The sequence below is a fragment of the Stegodyphus dumicola genome, chromosome 5 (genome assembly GCF_044657685.1).
Source record: "Stegodyphus dumicola isolate Sdum_Otavi_A_Nest chromosome 5, ASM4465768v1".
Taxonomy (NCBI): Eukaryota; Metazoa; Arthropoda; class Arachnida; order Araneae; family Eresidae; genus Stegodyphus; species Stegodyphus dumicola.
The window spans coordinates 72,507,044-72,517,805 of NC_140772.1; positions in this window are offsets into that span (position 1 = coordinate 72,507,044).

Genomic DNA, 10,762 nt, shown 5'->3' on the forward strand with positions numbered 1-10,762 from the left:
AACAAAAACTTTTTTTTTTTTTTTTTTTTTTACATCTCAGAATTTTTTCCTGAGCTCTAAAAATATTTTGACAGCCGATCTCATTTCGTTTTTCGACTTTCACTTTCAACTCTTCACTTTTCTATAAAAGCATTCCACGTTTCTGTTCAGAACAGTGTCTCTCTCTACCCAAATCTGAAACCCTAGTCACGAGAGAATATGAGACTAGAAAAATAGTTTAGCTTATTGATCTAAAAAATGTCCCATGCTAGAACTCAGAATTATAATCAGAGCGGGGCTTTCCAGTATCCACTTCCAAGATTTTAGATTTGTCATGGGTGACATGTTCCCAAATTCATAAATTCTTCAATTATAGTCCACTTCTTTGACAAATGGCTAAGAAATTCTTAAAGAATATCATGATAAAGATTTAGCTATCTATATATAACATTATGTTTTCTTTTCAAAAAAAAATCCAGTCTTGATCGAAATGGACTTTACGCACAATTTATTGTATCCCCACCTTTCCAAGATTGGTTTGAAGAAGTGATCAAAAAAAATGGGTCTGGAAAGAAAAGGGTGCATTTCGAGAAAAGAAAAGAGGACCCTCTTTTTCTCGCAATGCACCCGTTTCCTTCCAGACCCATTTCTTTTGCCTCCTCAGAACTCTCTTTTCTCCTCCCTCTCTCTCTTAAGAGGGATTGAAAGAAAGAGGCTAGGTGGAAAAGTTTCTTTTTTTTTTCTTTCGAAAAGATAAAAAAAAATTTGGAGGAGGAGCAAATTTTTTTTTGGGTGATGGTGGTTGTTTTTTTTAGAAGGTGATGACTTTAGTGACATTTAAAGAGACCACCAGAGGATCCGTTTGAGTCTCGACGACCTTTTCTTGACGGGGGTCTGTCTGGCAATAAGCGCTGGCATATTGTTTAGGGTAAGTAGAAGAATCCGTCATGCCTGGATGAGGCGGTATGTAGCGCACTCCCAGATTAAAGAGGGTGATGAAGGGAAGTTTCTCCCCCGGATAGAGCAGTCGGTAAACGGGTTGATTGGGTACAACTCGAACCAGCGGCTGAGTTAAAATGCTATACACCCAGGCCAGAAGCTGATTATTTTTCGGATTATTTTCGGCCAGATGTAACATTTCTTCGCTGGAGAGGACATATCCCTCTTGAGAACTGCTGAGACTCTCAAGATCTTTTATTTTCCTGAAGACGTGGTGTTCGTCGAAAAACACGGAGAGAATGTCCCAGGTTCTTTTACTGGAAGTATGAATCAGAGGCAAAATGTCCGTAGCGTTCCAAAACAATCTTCCGTCATCCACATAACAGCGAATGCTCACAAACTCATTATATAAGACGCGGATCATCATCTTGAGTACAAATATGGATACGCACAGCAGTCTCTCTCTCTGGGAAATAGAGTCTGTCTTCCATTCGCCTCTGTATATATACGAGAAGACCACGTGATGGGCGACGTGACGGTTGACTTCTAGAAAAAAAAATCAACTTTGTCTATCTCTCTCTCTCTATGACCTTCTATTTTTTTCCTAAAGAACACCCCGTCACCTTTTCAAAGGTCATGGGATTGAGAGGAACGAAAGAAAAAAAAACAATCATCCTTTGTATATTACCTATGACCTTCTCCTAGAGACCCCTGTCATTTTCTTCTCGAGAGCTACGTGATGAAAGCTTTTTTTTTATTCTAAAGTTTATCAACTTTGTAGACACATGACCCCGTCACCTTCTCAAAGGCCATGTCGTATGGAATGGGACCCTTTTGGTTTTTTCTTTTGAGAAAATAAAAAATAAAACAACTCTATAACCATCTCTCTATGACCTTCACAAACACTCATGTTTTATCATTTTTTTTATTTTAGAATTCATCAACATTGTTCCTCCTCCCCTCTCCCTCTCTCTCTCTCTCTCTGAGGAGTCTATATAAACGGATCGCCAGCGAGCTCTTGTTCATATCAGACGAGTGTTTCGCCTTGAGAACGGAAAAAAAAATACAAAAGCCATGCTGCTCAAACTGGAATATAACGATGACTATTACGTGCACGCGTATGTGGATCTAGGATTCCTGTACTGGAATGCCAAAGATATCTTGACTCTCTTGCCTACGAACGTCTCGCATACGACGAGTGTTCTCCAAGTCTTTTTTCCTAATCGACACCATTTTCTTCGACTAGGCGATTTGGACAACTACTCCAAAGAATGGGGTCAACCGAACCAGATTGTCCTCACTTCGAATGAAGCGGCCTTCGTTGCTTCGAAATCCCTGCATAACAAGTCGCTCTTCCCTTGAATGTGTAAAATATTCATGAGACCTCTGACGAAAATTGAGGAGGACGGAGAAACGTATATCACCCTCCGAGAGATTGTGCAAGACGAACAAGAAAGGAAAAAGAGTCCTCTCTTTTTCATCACTCAATTCGGGATCCATCATCTCCCCAAAATCATCCAGAGACATCAAGCCTTCGTTGAAAAGTATCAGAAAGAGGATGATGGTGGTGATGATGATGATGATGATGCGATATGGTCTCCAGTCGCTTAAAGAAGGGGAAACGTTCTCCGCTTTCCCTATTCCATAGACTGGAGAGTTGAATCAGGAGACCAAAAAAATGGATCTTGGAAGGAATGAGTGGATTTCAAAATGCATTCGATTCCTTCCAAGACCCATTTTTTCGGGCCACTCTCTCCTCCAATCTTGGGAGAGAGAGAGAAAAGAAATTTATCATCTCCTGTCCACCCAAAAAGAAACTATGTATTTTTGTTTTTCTGGATGCGGCCGAATTTTTAGATGAATCGTCCAGAAACCGGCCCTCAAGCCCATTTTCAGACTACTTCTATACATATTCGGTCATCAAGATGGTCCGGGGACGACTTTGTTTGGAAATCATTTCTATATAGATGGTGAAATTTGTATAGAAATTTCTAAAGAATCTCAGAGAAAACTAAAAGCGAGATTGCAAAAAAAGAAATAGCCTCCAGTGAACACAATTCCAACGACAGTGGATAGGAAAAGTGAAGAGTTGAAAGTGAAAGTCGAAAAACGAAATGGGATCGGCTAGGAAAAATTTCTCAGAGCTCAGAAAAAAATTCTGAGATGTAAAAAAAAAAAAAAACTTTTTGTTAATTTTTATCATGTCTTCTAGACATGATAAAAATTAACTCACCCCCCTTTTGTCTGGGAATGTTGTCTCCCACTTTCTAAAAATAGACCATGACTCATCCTTTTAAAGAATAGAATTCCAAGAAAAGACTGGGTTCTGGTCTATTTTTAGAAACGCTGAGACAACATACCCAGACAAAAGGGGGTGAGTTAATTTCACTTTCAACTCTTCTCTTTTCTATAAAAGCATTCCACGTTTCTGTTCAGAACACTGTGGGCTGTTGAAAAGGCAACACGCCTCCCTCTCTACCCTAATCGGGAATCCTGATCCAGGTGTCCCCCGCTTCACGCTACCCATCTTCACCCATTTCTAAAGAATCTCAGAGAAAACTAAAAGCGAGATTGCGAAAAAAAGAAATAGCCTCCAGTGAACACAATTCCAACGACAGTGGATAGCTTTTTGGGGTCCTTCCAGATATATTACCGGTAACCGATAGGTTGTTCAGGGTCTACAGCACAGACTCAATGTACCCCCTTTTGTCTGGGAATGTTGTCTCACCGTTTCTAAAAATAGACCAGAACCCAGCCTTTTCTTGGAATTCTATTCTTTAGAAAGAATGAATCATGGTCTATTTCTTTAGAAACGGTGAGACAGCATTCCTAGACAAAAGGGATTAGTTAATTTTTATCATGTCTAGAAGACATGATAAAAATTAACAAAAAGTATTTATAATATATATTATATAATATATATATTATATTATTTTTCTTTTTTTTTTTTTCTCGGCTCTCAGAAATTTTTCCCAGCCGATCCCATTTTGCTTTTTGACTTTCACTTTCAATTCTTCTCTTTTCTATAAAAGTATTCCACGTTTTTGTTCAGAATAATGTGGGTTGTTGAAAAGGCAATATGTCTGGTCATCAAGATGGTCCGGGGACGACTTTGTTTAGACTCAACGATGACATCATTTCTATATAGATGGTGGAATTTGTATAGGAAGAGTTTAGAAACCGACTCGAACGCCTGTTTTCAGTATATTGCAATACAAATAGGGCTGTCCACACAATAAAAAAAGACATCATTTGTTTCGTAAATAGAGCTCCATTTGTATAGAAATAGTCTAGAAAGTGACTCGAAAGCCCGTTTTCAGTATATTACAATACAAATAGGAGGCACTCTCTCATCCAATCTTGGGAGAGAGAGATAGAGAGAGAGAGAGAGATCCGGTTTCCATAGTCATCCTGTCCATTCAAAAAGACATTCTTTTTGTTTCTGAATGCAACCGAATGTATATAGAAATATACTAGAAAGCGCCCTCCCCTCCAAGCCCATTTTAAGTATATCTCTATACAGTATATTCTAAAAAGTATATTCTTCGGGGACAACTTTGTCCGGAGACGACTCTGTCCGGGGACGACTTTGTTTAGACTCAACCATGACGTCATTTTAATATAGTGGAATGTGTGTAGAAATAGTCGGAAAAAGGACTCGAACGCCCGTTTTCAGTATATTCCAATACAAAATTGATTGTCCACAACATAAAAAAAGACATCATTTTTTTCTTGGATAGAGCTCCATTTGTATTTGAATATACTGAAAACCGACTCGAACGCCCGTTTTCAGTATATTCCAATACAAAATAGGGCAGTCCACAACATAAAAAGAAGACATCATTTTTTTCTTGGATGGAGCTCCACTTGTATTAGAATATACTGAAAACCAACGTGAACGCCCGTTTTCAGTATATTCTAATACAAAATAGGGCAGTCCACAACTTAAAAAAAAAGACATCATTTTTTTCTTGCATGGAGCTCCATTTGTTTTGAAATATACTGAAAACCGACGTCAACGCCCGTTTTCAGTATATTCCAATACAAAATTGGCTGTCCACAAAATAAAAAAAAGACATCATTTTTTTCTTGGATCGAGCTCCACTTGTATTGTAATATACTGAAAACCGACGTGAACGCCCGTTTTCAGTATATTCCAATACAAAATAGGGCAGTCCACAACATAAAAAAAAGACATCATTTTTTTCTTGGATCCAGCTCCATTTGTATTGGAATATACTGAAAACCAACGTGAACGCCCGTTTTCAGTATATTCCAATACAAAATTGGCTGTCCACAAAATAAAAAAAGACATCATTTTTTTCTTGGATCGAGCTCCACTTGTATTGTAATATACTGAAAACCGACGTGAACGCCCGTTTTCAGTATATTCCAATACAAAATAGGGCAGTCCACAACATAAAAAAAAGACATCATTTTTTTCTTGGATCCAGCTCCATTTGTATTGGAATATACTGAAAACCAACGTGAACGCCCGTTTTCAGTATATTCCAATACAAAATTGGCTGTCCACAAAATAAAAAAAAGACATCATTTTTTTCTTGGATCCAGCTCCACTTGTATTGTAATATACTGAAAACCAACGTAAACGCCCATTTTCAGTATATTCCAATACAAAATTGGCTGTCCACAACATAAAAAAAAGACATCATTTTTTTCTTGGAACCAGCTCCATTTGTATTGAAATATACTGAAAACCGATGTGAATGCCCGTGTTCAGTATATTCCAATACAAAATTGGCTGTCCACAACATAAAAAAAAGACATCATTTTTTTCTTGGATCCAGCTCCATTTGTATTGAAATATACTGAAAACCGACGTGAATGCCCGTTTTCAGTATATTCCAATACAAAATTGGTTGTCCACAAAATAAAAAAAAGACATCATTTTTTTCTTGGATCGAGCTCCACTTGTATTGAAATATACTGAAAACCAACGTAAACGCCCATTTTCAGTATATTCCAATACAAAATTGGCTGTCCACAACATAAAAAAAAAGACATCATTTTTTTCTTGGATCCAGCTCCATTTGTATTGAAATATACTGAAAACCGACGTGAACGCCCATTTTCAGTATATTCCAATACAAACTTGGCAGTTCACAACATAAAAAAAAGACATCATTTCATTCTTGTATCCAGCTCCATTTCTATTGAAATATACTGAAAACCGACGTGAATGCCCGTTTTCAGTATATTCCAATACAAAATTGGCAGTCCACAACATAAAAAAAAAGACATCATTTTTTTCTTGGATCGAGCTCCACTTGTATTGAAATATACTGAAAACCGACGTGAATGCCCGTTTTCAGTATATTCTAATACAAAATTGGCAGTCCACAACATAAAAAAAAGACATCATTTTTTTCTTGGATTGAGCTCCACTTGTATTGAAATATAGTGAAAATCGACTCAAATACCCGTTTTCAGTATATTGCAATACAAATTGGCAGTCCACAAAATAAAAAAAAAAAGACATCATTTCTTTCTTGGATCGAGCTCTATTTGTATTGAAATATACTGAAAACCGACTCAAACACCCGTTTTCAGTATATTCCAATACAAATTGGCAGTCCACAAAATAAAAAAAAAGACATCTTTTCTTTCTTGGATCTAGCTCTATTTGTATAGAAATAGCCTAGAAATCAGTTCGAACGCCCGTTTTCAGTATATTGTAATACAAATGAAATGACATGAAAAATGCAAAAAGAGGAAAAGTAGTCTACCTTGACGGAAATTCTATTCCAAAAGGGGAAAACTTGTATCCAGGTGGGCCCACAGCACGGCCGGAACTCAAGCGAAACTCGATAGGTTGAAATCGATCCATTAAATAACATTCTTAAAAAACAGTAAAGTTTTATTCTATTCCAAAAGGGGGAAACTTGTATCCAGGTGGGCCCACAGCACGGCCGGAACTCAAGCGAAACTCGATAGGTTGAAATCGATCCATTAAATAACATTCTTAAAAAACAGTAAAGTTTTATTCTATTCCAAAAGGGGAAAACTTGTATCCAGGTGGGCCCACAGCACGGCCGGAACTCAAGCGAAACTCGATAGGTTGAAATCGATCCATTAAATAACATTCTTAACAAACAGTAAAGTTTTATTCAGATCGAGTCGGCTGGGAAAAATTTCTGAGAGTCGGAAAAAATTTCTGTGGTTCAAAGTTAGATATTAAAAAAAAAAAAAAAAAAAAAAAAAAAAAAAAAACCCTTTTACTCTGAAAATTTGAAAATTGATGTCTTCAATTTTTGAAAAATTGAAGACATCAATTTTCAGACTAAAAGGGGGATATTTTTTTTTTTCAGCCAGAGAAATTTTTCTCCGGCTCTCAGAAATTTTTCCGCACTCGACTGGATGAATAAAACATCCCCGGGAATTTAAGAATGGGATCACTGTTAACTATTTCAGCATTCGACGTTTCGCGTCCAATAATAACTGCCGGGTGTTCGAGAATGCAGATGCACCTACTAGATTTTCTACAGAGAAGCTTGACTGGATGGAGAGAGTGGATGACTTTTTCCAAGATTCTCGACTTTGGACCGTCAAGAGGTAATGGATCTTTTTGTTTTTTTTCTTTTAAGAAAATTTATGGATAGATTCATTTCTTTTTGAATGGACCTAGAAAAATAGGACAAAGTTCTTTTCCAAGATTGGATGAGAGAGGGACCCAAAAAAATGGGTCTCGGAAGGAATCGAATGCATTTGCACTCATTCCTTCCAAGACCCATTTTTTTTTGGTCTCCTGATTCGTCTCTCTCTCTCTCTCTTCTCAGTCCATTTCCATAAATATAGGGAAAGCGGAGAACCTTTCCCTACTTATTTCTAAAAATCTTTTCTTTATTTTTTTTCTCCTGAGTTTATGTATATATCAATTCAAATACTTTTGAGAACGGTCATCCCAATTCTCTGTCGTCTTTTCGGTTTCATCGTCCCAACACTCAGTGGACATAGTCTCAGTGGATTTTGGAGCATGGGTCGTCCGTTCATTGTCCCAACACTCAGTGGATATAGTCTTAGTGGATTTTGGAGCATGAGTCGTCCGTTCATCGTCCCAACACTCAGTGGATTTTGTCTTTGGATCCTCTGAAGATATTTTGGGGGTCTCATGAGATTCTTTGGAAGGTTCGTCCCAACAGGCTGCTGGATCGTAATGGGGAATATTTTCAGGTATGTCTCCCCAACCCTCCGTCTTCCTCGAGTTATTGGAGGAAGTTGACGACAAAGTAGAAGAGCCCATCAAGTTTAAAGGCGTATGCTCATCCGGATGTTCCATCACTTGGAAACAGGACAGATTATCCCATTTCTGGATGAGGTTATCGTACGCTTTTGGGGACGGATCCTTCTCTAACTGATCGTAGGCCTTATCAAAAGCTTGCAGAGGATTGTCTGCTTCCTCCTGAATCCTCTCCTCTTTCTCCGTTCCGTCTGGATAGACGTGATTGATATGAAAATCTCCTTCCGTAATATGCCATCGATAGTTGCGCACTTTGTTTTCGGCACAATGGAAATATTTCATCCTTTGATGATGTCGGGCACATTTTTCCCGATACTTCCAAATGATTCCATCTGACACATAAATTTCCGTCACGGGTTTTTGATAATCCAAGGCTTTAGCAAAGAATTTAGCTTTCTGGCATCCCACCACATAAATCGTGGAGAAGCTGTGAGTGAGCGATTGGAGAATGCGTCCTAAATGGTTGTAGGGAATATGACCCTCGTTCCAACGAAGTCCGTGCCGGTTTCTCGTCAGCCAGGCATTCGTCTTTTGGTTTTTTTCACTCAGTTGGTGGAAGGGGTGAGGAGGAGTAAACGTCAACGATCCCACGGTCAAAAAATCTTTTGTCGCATAGCCCAATTCTTTTAAAACGTAGGTAAATTCACCCTTCTTGTAGGACTGGAAACCCTCTAGATCGAGCACGATAAAGTTTTCTGAACACGCCATGGCGATGAATACGTTGATGTCTTCCACAAACAGGAGCAAAAAAGAGAATCGAAAAGGTATATATGTATAACAGGGAAGATCTAGAAAGGGGGGGAAAACAATAAAACGTTTTAGAGTCGTCGTCTTGAAAGAGACATTTTTCTTTTCAAAGGGTTAAGAAGTTTCAAAGGTCTTTTTAAATGAAGTTATGATTATTATCATTATTAAAAAAAACTAAGAATCAAATCGAGTTTATAGATAACCATATTCATAGGACCAAAGGGACTTACCAGCTCAGTTCACGTCTTCTTCTGTTCTATGAAGAAATCTCGCGGAGGACACACACTTTTATACTCGCGCGACATCTGTCGGGATCGCGACCCCATCTAAATGTCAGGGTCATTCCAACCTCTTAAAAGGATCGGAATGAAAGAAACACTTTGATAAAAAATATATTTATGAAAAGATATCTGAGGGTCGTGAGAACATTTTCTCTCCCCACCCCCCGCCTATTTCAAAAAAAAAATAATAAAAAGTCTTTCTTGGATCGCGTCAAGATTACAAAACTCACAGGACTTGTTTATCTCGATCTTGTCAGGGTCACCGTTTCACATAAGAAGATAGATGGACCCTGAACTTTAGACATGATAAAAATTAACTCTACCCGCCTTTTGTCTGGGAATAGGGTCTCACCGTTTCTAAAAATAGACCAGATCCCATTCTTGGAATTCTATTCTTTAAGAAAGGAGGAGTGTTGGTCTATTTTTAGAAAGTGTGAGACAACATTCCCAGACAAAAGGGGGGTAGAGTTAATTTTTATCATGTCTAAGACATGAAAAAAATTAACAAAAAGTTTTTTTTTTTTTTTTTTTTTTTTTTTAAGGCAGAAAAATTTTTCTGAGAGAGCTGAGAGCATTGGGTCTCTAAAGCATCCCAACTTAGACATTTATTATTATTATTATTAGAAAGTTCATCCTCCTCCTCCTCCTCCTCCTCATCGTCGCACGAGTTCTCCTGGGGAGATTCTTCCGCCTCCTCTTCGACAGCTTTGCTCTCGGAGGGGTAACAATGTAATTTCCGGAAAACGTAACTACCCTCCATCAAATGGTATCGAAAATTTCTCACCTTGTTCTCGGCACAATGAATCATCTTTTGGAAATATTGGTGTCGCGTGCATTTCGACTTGTTCCGCCACTCGGTTTTCCCTGGGATGTAAAACTCGTAAACGGATCGCTGGCAGAGCTTGCTGAAAAATTCGGCTTTATCGTATCCATTGACGTAGATCACCGCCACATTTTCGGTCAGTATTTTCAGGATCGTAGGAAGATGCTCGTAGGAAAGACGACCCTCGGTCCATTGCAGGCCGTGTCGGTTATTTGTAGTCTGGTTGACCACAGCTTGATTGCGGGACGATAAGTCATCGTAATGGACAGGAGGGAGAAAAATCATGGATCCGCATAAGGTTAAATCGCAAGTGATGTAGCCCAGTTCTTTCAAGATGAAACATATATCTCCCGTCTTTGGATCATAACAGTGAAAGTATTCCATGTCCAGAACAATGTAGGAATCTTTGAGAGGTTTGGTACTCAAAATGTCCATCTTCTTCAATTGAGGAAAAAAAGAAAACAAAATTCTCTCTCTCTCTCGCTGTGTGTCCTGAAGGAAAAAATGGATAGCGTTCTCTCGCCGTCTCCTCTTTTATATATATAGAGAGAGAAGGTTGCACGTGACAGGGCGTATGAATTCTGGGAAAGGTCACATTTGTATATATATATTTGTTTTTTGAATAATATCGTGCGTATCTCAATACACATCCATCATCATAATAATAAAGGTCACCTTGGAAAGAAAAAGAAATAAAAAACATGGAACTCGTGCTCGACTTTGAAGGTTTCTACT